Source organism: Tenrec ecaudatus, chromosome 4 (genome assembly GCF_050624435.1).
Source record: "Tenrec ecaudatus isolate mTenEca1 chromosome 4, mTenEca1.hap1, whole genome shotgun sequence".
Taxonomy (NCBI): domain Eukaryota; kingdom Metazoa; phylum Chordata; class Mammalia; order Afrosoricida; family Tenrecidae; genus Tenrec; species Tenrec ecaudatus.
In genome coordinates, this window is record NC_134533.1 from 102,732,142 (window position 1) to 102,746,179 (window position 14,038).

Sequence of the window (14,038 nt, forward strand, 5' to 3'; positions counted from 1 at the left end):
GTGTGTTAGTCTGGGTAGACTAGAGAAACAAATTCATAGACACTCATATGTGTATAGCAAAGAGCTTTATATAGACAAAACATCCCAGACCAGATCAAGTCCATAAATCTGATATTAGCCCCTATGTCCTGTACCAGTCTGCAAATTCCTCTTCAGACTCATGCAACACAAACAATGACGCTGAGTGCAGGAAGATCACAGACCAGTGGGTGGAAAATCTTGTGGATCCAGTGGCAGTGGAAGCATCTTAGCGTTGGCATGGGGCTCAATGTGGCTCCTCCAGCTCCAAGGCTCTGACTGCCATCAGCATAGCTTCATGTGGCTTGTCAACAGGAATGTCTCATAGGGAGTGAGTGTGTGTTCTACTTCCAGTGAGCTATTTATCTCCTTGGTGTATCCAAATGAGGTCATCAAGCTGCGACCTGATTGACAGGTCGCACCCCTTCACTCTTAAGTCTCAAATTGACAACAGATTATGTAACTACCATAGATAGATGACAGATAGGTGATAGATTGATAGATGATAGATCAATAGCTGATGGTAGATAGATGATAGATACATAATATATAGAAGGCATTGAGGCAATGGATTCAAAGAGCAAACATTGAGAACAAAGGCTGAACCTATCTGAATAACTGTACAGATGGACTCAGTTCATAATGACATGGGATGCAGAGTGCAACAGATACGGAGCAGTAATGATTTTTTGATCTAGCATAGAGAAATACTCCGTTGAGTAGCATAAGTCTGTCCACAGATATTTAAATTAAAAAGGCACTGTGGTTTTTATATAATAGTAGCAGGAAACTTTCATTAGTATTAACAGCCAGAGTTGAAGCTCTGAAGACATGGACACTGGAGAAATCAGAGCAAGTATGAAGAATTTGGCCTCATGCTAATGCTGCAGGGGCCCCTGATGAGAAGTGAGCAGCTTAGTAGAAGGAATGACTCGAACTATGACTTCAGGCATGCAAACTATGACTTGTAGACCAACTGTTGTCAATTGCTGATTTTGGGAACTATAATTTTATTGAAACCCAGATACATGTTTTTTAAATATCATCCCTGGTAACTTTCACACTGCAACCGCAGAGTTCAGTAGTTGCCATAGAGATGATATGAGCTGCAGACCATAAAAAAATTTACTGTGTGGTACTTTATAGGAAAGGCTATCAGCTTCTAATCTAAAACTTCCTTAAAAAGCTGTATTATATCATGAAAATCACCTTATGCATAAGAGAGTCTTCATTTTATGTGTGCTTTCATTGCCAAGAAAATCAAGTGTGCTTAATACAAAAATACGTTTTAAAAATTACTCATTGAAGGAGATCAACAAATACTTATGGCAGTGATTTTAAGATCCTAAGATCTGAACATCAGCATAATGAAAACAGTGTTGGGAGTTTGTCATATCATAGACACAGGTATTTATATTTGAGAGGGTTAATATATCCCAGAAATGTTTTCACCACAATGAAATATTCCTTTCAATACTTGGATAACTAGGAGGATTTTCCAATGGCTAAGGTATCCTAGAATTGAACACTTGATTAAAACCTCTAGTATCAAATAGCAAACTAAATATAAATAAAGATCAATTGGCTTGCTGCCTTTATGCAGCACAAGCGTTTGTAGGAAAAACAGAAGCAAAGGGTGTTATTCCCACAGCCTTACCAGCATTTATAATGTACACATGGTAGTAAAAGTGAAACTTTTCCTCAACTAATCCATTCTCACCTATCTCAAAGCGAAGTCAGTTTATTTCTACTCCCTTGCTTTGTGGTGCTTTCTTTCTTATGCTATGTTATCAACAGGATATTTAGAAATTAAAATTTGAACCACCACAAGGAAATAGCAGCACTTTTAACTTTTGAATCAATTGAAACTTATTTCAAAAGCCCTGAGGGAGCCTGCCTACATGGTTTAGCTTTGTGTGATCACTTGCACACTGAAGAAACAAAAACCAAACTCACTGCCATTGAGTCTCCAACTCACAGCGACCCCATGGGGGAGCATAAAACCATCCCCGGGGTCCCCAAAGCTGCACATCTTTACAAGAACAAAAGCCTTGTCTTCATTAACCATCAAATAACAAGACCAAAAGCCAAGGCCACATCATCTGTAAACTGGATTGTTAGGATAGCTACTTAACTGTCCTCTTGGTACCCCATACTGTGTCTTCTCAGCATAGCAACCACAGAGAGCTTTCCAAATCTAAGATCACATCTCTCCTCAGTGGGAGGCTGAGCAATGGCTCCAGGTGAAAAACCACAGTCCATGACAGGCCAGCGAGGTTTGTTTTCCCCTCCCTGGCATCTTTGACTTCCCCCATAGAGACCTCTGTGTATTCTCCAAACATATCAGGTACATTTTATCCTCAGCATCTTTACACATGCTGCTTGTTTTGCACGGAATGTTCTTTCTACAGAGATAAGAAGGCCTAACTCTCTTATTCCAAGTCTTTGCTTAATATCACTTCTTCAATGATATTAAAATTTCTTATTCTTGACCCTGATTTTTCCCACCCTCCTTCCCTGCTTTAATTTTCCCATAACATATGTCTCCTTCACGCATCTGAAACGCATTACTTATTTAACACAATCTCCATTATAGTGGGGGCATTTCCATTACTTATTTCCTGCCATATTCCCAGCGTTTGGAATTGGGCCTAGATTATAGGCATTCAAAATAAATGGGCAAAGCATAAGGATGAAGGCAATCAAGGCCTGGGACACGACCAAGCACTTCATAGGTACCATGCTGGAGCATGGTCAGGAGCTCCTAAATCTCATGGCCATTGACCAAGAAGGGCTAAGCATCTAGGAGATAGATGGAATTCATGTAGTATCTGACATTTCTGCCACTTAGTACGTTGCCTGTGTTTCAGCAAAGACTATATATTCTCAGCACTTAACAGTTGATAACTACATAAATAAGAAGTGGAAAAAGACCAACTCTAACACGACTTGTCCTAAATTGCTGAAGTTGACGCCTAAACACAATGTGTTTTGATTACCCTTCTGCACAGTAATGTGTGAGAAACAAGAAAGATCTTTCACAAAATGCAACCGGAAAACTATGAACCGGTTCTTCCAGTGGGGAAGAGGCAGAGGATCCAGTGCCTGGCAAAATGTTGGGGTCCTTCGATGGCTCTGACTTCATGTCCTCCCTAGGAGCCATGAGCAGGTATGCCAGCCCAGTGAACCCGGCTGTCTTCTCCCATCTGACCATGTTGCTCCTGGCCATTGGCATGTTCTTCACCACCTGGTCCTTCGTTAAGAGGTGACCTCCACCAAGTGCACTCAGGACATCTACAAAGAGCTCCTCATCTCTCTGGTGGCCTCGCTCTTTATGGGCTTTGGGGTCCTCGTCCTGCTGCTCTGGGTCGACATCTACGTATGACAACCCCCAGCCCCTCAGGGCACCAACCAGCAGCTTCACAAGGGATCCCTCTTTTTGTAAATTACACTTTGGGTCTTTTGTTACTCTTTCTGAAAGAGTTGCCCCAGTGCTCACAATAAAGGCACAGGTGTGACAAAAAAACAAACAAACTATGAACCAAGAACATGGCTGATCTCAGATAACAGGAAGAGGCTGCTTGCTGTCAAGTGGTGCCTGCGGTTGGCTCGGGATTTGTGCTCTAGCAAGCATCTGTCTGATGCTTATCTGTGCATTTCTCTAATGCTCATACCTACTTTAGCATAAGGCAGTAGGTGTATGATTATCTCCATTTTACAGATGAGATCCACAAAAGAGAAGTAAATTGTCTAGGATTATGCTCAAGTGAGTCGGAGATCTAGGCTTCACCTCTGGGCATTGTAACTCCACATCTGTTCTGTCAATCACTACGCTGTGCTTCCAAAGAGGACCTCTGCCCTGAAATTTACCAAAAGAAGAAAAAGAAATATATGTATTTAAGAGTGGCTATGAAGGTCTTTGAAAAAGTTCATGGAAAAAATGGAATGAAAAGATAATGGAATTCTTCTATGACCTTTTTGATGCTCTCTCATATATAGCAGTGTGCAGAGCTGGGAAACCCCATCCCTAAATGAATCCAAAATGAGGACCATATCACTTATACTGTAAGGAAATTGTAATACCCCCAATAAAATGGTAAAGATGTTTGTAAAGTACACTAAGGACATAAATAAGCCATGAATACAGGAATAAATTTTGAGTTCACCCTTACTCATAATCCTAATCAAAGTAAAATTAGTTCTTACAATGTGGCCCAACTTGACATTTGATCTCATGAAGAAATCACTGAAGATCTGGGTGCTACAGCAAAATGTGATTAAGAAATCAGATGGTGCCCAGCTATCAGAAAGAATTGTCGGGTTCTTAAAAGTTTGTCTCAAAATATTTTGTCTAGTCATTGTTGTTGAGTTTTTTTTAGTTGTTGGTTGCTTAGTTTGCTTCCTGTTTGAATTGTGTATGATTCTCTATATATGAGGCCCAGGTTAAGTAGATCTATGAAGACAGTAACAGGATCGATAATCACTTAAGGGCCTGGGCAAAAGGGCTAATGATAATGAGTACAAAAAGAGAATATTCTAAAATTGATTGTTTGGGGATTTCAAAAATATTCTTAATATAATCGACCTATTAAATTATGGTTTATGAAGTATATCCCAATTTAAACAAAACAAGCAGCTATCTAAATGAGGTATCAGGTAACGCTGTATGGAAGAAACACACGAGCTGTGTGATCCAGTATACAATGAGTGATTAAGTAATACAATCCAGTAATACAATCCAAGATCAAAGAAGGGAACCATATTAGAGCTGAAATTCTGAGCACCCAGTTTTCCAAAGGCTAGCTGACAGTGAAATCCCAAACCATTTGCAGGGTGCCCGTGTAGATTAAGCCTCTGGTGAATTCCCTCTGACCATAGGCCATGGTTATGTTATCATCTAGATATACCCTTACTATCAGACAGAGTACATTGGGAGGTGAATTAATGCAGATGTAATTAGTTTAAAATTTTACACTTTACATTGTTCTCCCATTTGACCCATTTTAAATTTGCTCCAGTTTTTATTTCTGCTTTCTTTTTTATTGTGAATGTTTTCTGTTATATTGTGTTATTGTTATTTTGTGTGTGTGGTGTGTCTTTATTGATATGAGACCCAAGATAGGCAAAATCTTTAGTGACAGTAACTACATTAAGAGCTTCTTATAGTTATGGCAGGGGAGGTTGGTGAGAAATGGGGAACTAATAGTAATTAAGTCCAAGAATAAAGAAAATATTCTAAAAGTGATTGTGGTCGTGATTGCACAACTCCTTTTTAATCCATTTAAACCATTGAATTGTGTGATATGTGAATTATATGTCAATAGAATTGGTAATATATAAAAGGAAAGTCAACTACAAATCCAAATATTTCCGCTTTGGAAATTGATTTCAGCATGGACATCTGAGCCATGCAGCTGCTGTGGATGGCCCTTTGTGTGGCCACAGGTGTTGGCTCTGCTACTAGAGTGCATAATGGGGGGTGACAAGGCAAGCATAGTGGGGACTGCCAGCCCCAGTAGGTAATGCCAAGTTTAGTACTGAAAATCAAACATATGTATGAGCCAATTTTCTTCTCAATGCATTTTATTCGAAGAAAAACACAGTTGTCTTATTAAAAAACACCCATGAATAGATAAAGAAGAATATTGGTATAAAATTGTGGTTCTAACAGGATACATTTTTTTTAATTTCTCTTAAAACTGGAGATAATAGAATAATGTAATCAGATCTCCACTCAAAGAGTAACTATTCAAAAAGCAAATAACTAGTCATCAGGATCCACCTATTTCACTTTCAGGGTGTCAGAATAGTGCTTAAGCTTTCATGTAAAAAAATGATTCCAAAAGAAAGAAAATAAAAACCAGAATAAATCATACTTGGGGCTTTTAAAAAGAAAAACTCACACCTGGTGCTTTGTAGAAATAGATCCTTCGATGACCTTACTAAATGATACGCTGGTCAAAAAGGAACTAGAGACTTCCTCCCGAGCCGAGTCTTTCCATTAAATGAGACAAATATTTGTGAATGATCTGCTAGTTATAGCTATGCAAAAAATACAGAGTTATCTAGCAAAGAGAAAACAAAATATAACTGTAATACACTAGGGAAAATATCAAAAGAAAAGTTATCTCCAAAAACGTGAGATTTAAACAAGCAGAGGCTATGCCAAAGTTGGAATAACATTCAAAAGGGCTCTCGTAGGAGGTGGAGTGATATACTTCTCCAGGGACGGGTCCTTTCTGACAACACATCCGTCAGATATCTTACCATCCTCACTTCTGAGGAGCATTCTGATTGGTTTACTTCCAAGACACGTGGGTTTATTTTACGTTCGATGTTATTGATCAACACCATGATTCAAATGCATCCATTCTTCCTGGAGCTTACTCGTGCTTAACAGAGACTCGGTGGAAAGGCTGGAAGACTAAATGAAATGGACTGGCAAGGTGGCTACCACAGTGGGCTCAGACATATTTGGAGGAAGGCGCGGGACTGGGCAGCAGTGCTGTCTTCTGTTTTACATTTGGCTGCGCCCAAGAACAATAGTCGAAAGCAGAATTTGAATTAGTGCCTGAGAAGCTAATGTAGACTTTCAGTTACAGGAAAGGGAAGACATTCCAGGAAGCGGACATTGCATGAGTAAAGGGGAAGAGCTGGGAAGAGGAGGATAAACATGAATGGCACACTGTCCACTTTTTCTCGAGCGTAAGCCATGTGAGCCACGTGATATTTTATTGATCACCGTTGAAAGGGTGATAAATAAGAGCCCTTCCCTGTACAGTGATACCTGAATATTAAATAATATTATCAATTCTATACATAACATCGTTCTGTGTTCTAGCACAAACTAAAGGAGCTTGGTTACACAGTGGGTCACACGCTGGGCTGTTTACCACAAGCTCCCTCTAGAGCAGAAAGACAAAGCTTTCTGTTCCCTAATTATTTACAGCCTTAAAACCCTGTTGAGAGTGGGTTTGGCTTTTGGATTATGAAATATCAATGCCAAGAGAGAACAAGGACACTCGTATGTAAAGTGATAGACTCTATTAGGAGCCCTGGTGGAATAATGGTTATTCGTTAGACTGGTGACTGGAAAGTTAGCAATTTGAAACCAAGACTAGGATTTCTACTGCTGTCTCTTAGAAACCACCAGGCAGAGTTCCACTCCACCCTGAGGGAACGGGAGTCAGCATGGACTCCATGGCAGTGAGTTGGGTTGTTGATGTTGATGACATGTGGGAGATGAAAGATGTCTTTCTTATGGTTCTTGTTTGGTTAGGGTCTTTCAAGTCAGTTCTGACTCATAGTGATCCTATGTACAACACAGCTAGGTCCAGCGCCATCCTCACAATAGTTCTTATGTTTAAGCCCACTCATCAAAGTAGATAGACTCTCATGGAATATGTAGAATATTAGATGTAAATACTTTTTAATTCATTTTTTTTCAAAACCATTTATTGGGAGTTAATACAGATATCATTTCATAGTGCAATCACAGCAAGCAGTACTGTACAATTGCTACCACAGTCAGTTTCAAAGCATTCTCTTTCTTCTTGGACAACTTGATATCAGTTCTCTTCTACCCATTATCACACACACACGTGCACACACACACACACACACACACACACACACACACACACACACATGCACTATACCCTATGGGTAGCCTAATTCAACTGGCCACTCTATAAGTTCATCAATCCTGGGTCTCATATACTGAAAAATGGAAAAATATATAAGAAAAATTCAAGAGGGTTATTCGTAATGATATAATACATCTGAGATAAACCCCAATATGAAACGCGCACACATACAAAATGTTGAAAACTTAACCAGGCCCAGCACGCATCAGAGGGGGAGTCACCTGACAAGGTTTTAACCGTTCAAGTCAGATTTTTCTTTTTGATCGCCTATAATCAACTCTCCGGTGCACTCTGCTTAGTAACCAGTTTCTTCCCCTCACTTTATTGTGAATAGAGGGAAATCACAGGCGGTTTATCATCTATGTAGACCTCACAAATGTATCATAGGCTTCTACTGTCATCCATCGCTTTCTGCCAACAATTCTTAGAAGACTTAGGTCTTGCAACATGGTCCTGCTCAATACTCAATACTGTGTTTCTGTGAGGAACACAGAAGATATGGGTGCTAGAGCAAAGTGTGGTGAAGAAACCAGATAAAATAGCATCTAGGTCTTGAAGGCTTGTTTCCAAACAAGCAGCCTTCTAAGTGAGGTGTCAAGCAAGTCCACATATAAGAAGCACACCAATATCAGTGACCAAAGGATTGTAAATCGTATAATCCGAAGCCACAGGAGGAAATAGTACCAAGGCCTACAGTGTGAAATTCTGATTTGAAGAAGGCTAATTCATTATTTTAACTCATTTTATTCAGTATTTTCGATGAGAAATATAAGCTCTTGATATATTGCAGACATTTTTCTGGAGACAGAATAAAGCAAGATTATAAAACAGCAAAGCAATCTGAGGAAATTACGAGTCTAGCAATGGAATTTTGAGGCAAAGACAAGGACTAGGTCTAGTTATGAGCCCCAGTACTGAGGACATTTCTGATTCATAGTGGCCCGTTAGGACAGAGTATTCCCGGACTGTAAATCTTTACAGAAGCAGATGCCACCCCGGTCCCTCCTGGAGTAGCTGGGTGTTTGGATTCAAGGTCTCTCCTGGAGTAGCTGGGTGTTTGGATTCAATGCCCATCAGTTAGAAGATGAACACTCGTCCCACAAGGGGACATTGGTAACAGTAGGCAATCACAATGTGAAATGGCAGGTGTCTATGAAGATCAGCATATACAATGTAAATCCATGCTCTAAGTGGGGCACATACAAGATTGCTTAAGAGTTTCCTCATGGAGAGAAAGCAAATAATTTTGCCTAGAGAATCAGGGAGGTTTCTTTAAGGATACTAGTTGAGCTTTGTGGATCTTAAAGAATAAGAGCTGGCCTGATAAAATGGAGAGCTTCTGAGCAGGAACATCATGCAAAGAGAGTATGCTATTTTATGCAAATGGGAAGCAACTCATGGCGCTAGAAGAGCGTGGGAGCTGCGTAGGAGAGTTGATTAGACCAGCAAGGCTGCTTGGGAGAAATACAAACAACTAGCACACAGTTTTGTATGCTACACCTTAAAATGGGGGTTCCGTCTGTGCTCCAAGTTAAAGGGGTGCCAGCCGTTATTGAAAGTCAAGTGGAAACATGATAAATGAGTATACTTCAGACATGTAACTCAAAATCATTTGGAGATGAACTGAAAGTAGAAGATTCTGGAGGCAAAAAAAAGCAACCTGGAAGGACACAGACACATAAGCAGTGAAAATGAGCGTAGTTATAGACCACCCGGGGTCCTCATATCAATACATGAGCCCTCTTGGTGTAGTGGTTACGTGTTGGGCTGTGATCCTCATGTTAGGCAGTTCAAAATCACCAGCCAGACTGTGGGAGAAAGATCAGACTTTCTACTCCCGTGAGCAGTTACAGTCTGGGAAACCCACAGCGGGTCGCATGAGTCAACATGGGCTCGATGGCAATGAGGTTGGTTCCGTTCCATCTATATGTATAAGTTAAGAAGCTGCCAAGAACTTGAATCAACAGCATCCGCTGGGGTTAGTTGAAGGTTAACATTGAGAATTTAGACGTAGCTCTTGTTTTCAAGATTTTCTCCTATTTAATATTAAAAATCATGAAAACAAGATATAGACCACCAGTGTGTTAACTTGTGGATTCCTATATATGTTCTGTGCACTAAAGGTGATAGCAAAAAATGTCAACATATAAATATTCTTTATATGAGAATGCTTTGTTTATCTTAATCAGATTTAGTTACATAATACGTATCTAGAATATGGACGTTAAAATAGTTTAATTTCCTACAGCTTTGTAGAGCATCTAACTGGCTCCTGTCAGGAGAGGTTAGTCTGTGATGGTGGCTGGCTCACACCCTAATGTCAACTATTTAAAGTAGATTTTGGTTATAGGTGGAATTTTCTGATTTTTTTCTTTACCTCTGTTGAATTTTAGAAAGTTATGAAGAAAAAACTATAAATTATTTCTTTATGAAATATATTGGACAATATCCTCTTTCATTTAGTGATATATAAATTTTCACCAATGCTATATATTTTTTCAAGGTTTCTCTAGATATAATGTGTATGAGTTAGACAAGTTTGGGTGCTTAGATAAAATATTTCAGCTTCTAGTCCCCCACCCAAAACACACACACACACAAATTTATTTTAAGCATCTCAAAATATGGTATTAGACTATCCAATATGAATAGAATAACCAATTTTCATTAGTTAAAAAACAAAACCTCAGTGATCTACTTTGTTCCTATTTGGGGTGGAAAAGTAGTCCTGAAGAAAGGTGTTAAGTAGATCTATTTACTCCAATACAGACTGGACCAGGCCCTCACTTCTGCGGAGGAATAAAGCAGACACTGCCACTGAGTCGATGCCCTCTCGTAGCCACCCCACAGCACAGGGCAGCTAGAACTGCCCCTGTGAGTCTCCAACACTGTAAGGTTTTACCGGAGGAGAAAGCCCAGGCTTGCTCTCTGAGTGCTAGTGGGAAAGGACTGCTGATCTTGAGGTTGGTTGTCCAGCACATTACCACTTTGCCACAGATCTGCTTATTTCTTGTTAAATCCTATTATTCTCCCCAAAGTTGTTGTTCTCAATGTTGCTCCAGTTCTTACAAATATCAAACGGTTTTTGTTTTCCACTTTCCTGATGACGCTACAAGGCACGTGTCCACAGGGGTAGCAGCAGCGGGCTCCCACACAGCAGTGATTGTGACAGTGGCACGGCTGAACTCTTCGGTCAGGGAGGATTGCCAGGAGAGGGAGCCAACTCAGAGGCCACTAACAACGGCAACAATTTCCGCAGATCCGCCTGTGTTTACTGAAACCCTTCAATAGCGTCTGTGTCCACATTCCAGCGACATTCCCTTCTATGAGATTCCGGCCTCAAGCAATACTCTTTCCCTTCTCAGGCTGACACTCAAAATAATCCTGCTTTACTCTTAGACTCAAAGATGTTTACTTACTGTCCACACATTCTCTTTGACCTTCAATTTCTCCCCACCTCCAGCTACACACCCAACTAAAGTGTCCCCAGTCTTTAAGAAAAAAAAAAAATCAATCACTTTTCCATAGCCTACACTCCGCTGAGCTTAATCTCCCACCTTCATTGGAAATGTAGTGTACAAAGCTCCTTCTCTACCTCACTGTTTAATCCCTTGCTATTTCAGTTTTACCCATGCCCACTCTACAGTATTAACCTTTTCAACAATCAATGTTCTGTTGCTCAAATACGAAGACATTTCTTATTTCTCATATACTCTTATTTAAATGCCTTTATTCTTCGTCTTACATTGTTCTTTGATATCATCAGACATTGTTATTCATTGTTAAAAAATATATTGTCTTACTGTGATTGTTTTCAGTACTACATGTTCTATTTTATATTTCCAATCCTAAAGATAGCTGTTCTCCATATTCTGCCACATCCTTTTTCTCAGTATTTGAAGGTCAATACTATTTTTGTCATTGCTTTAACAATAATTTTGATCTGGATCCTTCCTAAGTCCCTCTTAAAAATCACAAGTTTGAAACATTCACTGCTTTCCTCCCCCAAAAATCTCTAATCATATCTTAGACATACTTATTCTCAAAAGTTTCTATGACCAACAGGTGGTTCTCTCAAATCCATATCAAGATATACCAATTCTCATTCTAAGATGAACAGTGATCCTTTATGGAAGTTATATTGCTACCTGGCGCCAACAACATGTAAAAGCACACAGACACACACCACACACACAGAATCTTAGACTTGACACAATGCACTGGATAATAAGGGTGCTTGTCTGGATTTTATATTATAGGCAACTTCATGTTTTCTTTAACCAACTCTTTGTGTGATCATTTTTATCCCATGTATCAATTGTGTAGTCAGAAGAAATTATGTTGATTTCAAAGAAAATAAGGTGATACATGTAAAAGCAAATCTCTTCAAGTTACATGATTTTTTAAAAAGTGCCACTTAGTTATATAGGTCAATACCTGGAATAAGTAGAACTAAATATTTTACTTAGTATTCATGTGCCTTTCCTTAAGTATTCATTGCTATTTTGTTGAAATAAACCAATATTCATCTGATTAAACTCAGTTCTCCTTTGGTTTGACAAATGAATAAGCGATTTAAAGTTGGTTCCAGTGCCCAAAATAATACACTGTCATTGTTTTGGTTTCCCACACCATCAAGATGAAGCCTAGGAGGAGACCTTGAGAAGTTCGAACGTCTTCAGCAAATACCAATGATTTATTTCAATCATCTTAATCAATGGAATGATGGATGAACCATACTAAACACACACACACACACACGTAACATTTTAGAACTATTCCATTAAAAGTACCAGAAAAGAACTACAGGCTATCAGAGTGGGTGTTTCACAAATCTCAAGATCATACATTCACTGTGTCTTCTGGAAATTTAAAAAAAAATTGAAGTACCCCACATCCAGGCCATAGACTCCTCTTATGCATCTGCTTCTTACTTTTTTGCTTGCAGTCCAACTCTGCCTTCTGTGGTGGATGAAAGATACAATGATTCAATAGAAAATGATTTATGAGATAAAAGTACACTGGGCTAGACTGTATCCCCTTCTTTCTTATTTCAAATTTCTGAAAAGAATAATGGAATTTGTCCAGGTTTTTATAGTATTCTCCTAACTTCAACAGTTGAGACTGAACAAACTTGATTACAAATTCAGAGATTTCGTTTTATGGGCTGGATGGTTGAGAAAAGGAATCCTCCTGTGACATGCACAGACTTCTGGATGCCTGTGCCAATTGCCTTCCAATTGTATTACATGAGTATACATAAAACATTAGGAACACTCGAGAAAAGTAGAGATATTTAAGAATGTCCACCAAGCACAGGAAGATATTGTTAAAAATTCCATCAGTGTTACATAGAATAGACGTTGGCTCATGCTTCACTTCTAAGATCACAGTAAGCTATCTGTAGCATGTCGAATGTATTAACATTTATATTCAATGGAATACATTTTGGATTATGAAAGAATTCATCATTCCAATTCAATACCAGTTATATGAAAGCTACAGAATGGTTTTCTCCGTTGGAGCATATCACACTGATTCAAGAAATTGCTTAAAATGATAAGAGGAACTGAAACAACTAGGATAATAGAATTTAAAATTCATAGATAGTTCTTAGAGAGGTGAATTTTGGCACACTGAGCCTCAGCTGTAGCCTGACTGCCTGCCATCATGGTGGCCTCACGTGCACTCTTCACTGTGTGTTGCCTTCACCAGTGACTTTCCGGACCTTCCAGCTTACATCTTTCTCCCTCAGAGCACCTGTTGCATTTACAGGTGGGTTTAAACCACTGACCTTTCGCTGAATCACTAGGCTGCCATGCCCTCTCCAGTCCATGCTACCTAGCGTTGCTACATTATTGAGAATATTCACTCTGCCTCCCACCAAAATCAGGAAAAAGGTATCCAAATTGATCAGATATTTATATAATTAACATGTGATTCAATCTCTGATAGTTTTGGATAAAAATAAACTTTCATAATAATAGAATAGAAAATGTTTGAGACAGTCACATTAATCATGTCTATTTGATAAATCATTGTCACAAATTATATAGAATGCACTTCTGTCAATAGCATCTTCAGTCACCCAAATCAATTGACTGTTTCTCCACCGTCCAGTAAAGGAAATTCATATTATAATTTATATGATACTTTCGATGTATCCCTGAGAGAGCTTTGAATTTTATTTCATTCTTAAGCAAAGAAAGCAAAACCTTATAAACTTCCCAAGTTGAAAATAACATTTTAAGGGTAGGTAGAAACTGAAATGCCAAAAAAGTTATTGCTTAAAAGTAGAAAGACTCAGAACCTAAAGAAGCAAAAACCTTGCTGCCAAGAGTCTTCTGACTCATAGTGACACTATTAAAATATAG

The 14,038-nt window shown here is 39.0% G+C and overlaps 1 protein-coding gene and 1 pseudogene across 9 annotated transcripts in view; both read left to right on the forward strand.

Annotated features, from left to right (window-relative positions):
* The window catches only part of GRIA4 (glutamate ionotropic receptor AMPA type subunit 4), a 446,712-nt gene that overhangs the window by 192,599 nt on the left and 240,075 nt on the right, over positions 1-14,038 (forward strand). The gene's annotated exons all lie outside the window — the stretch shown is intronic.
* Positions 3,132-3,403, forward strand: LOC142444308 (dolichyl-diphosphooligosaccharide--protein glycosyltransferase subunit TMEM258 pseudogene; annotated as a pseudogene).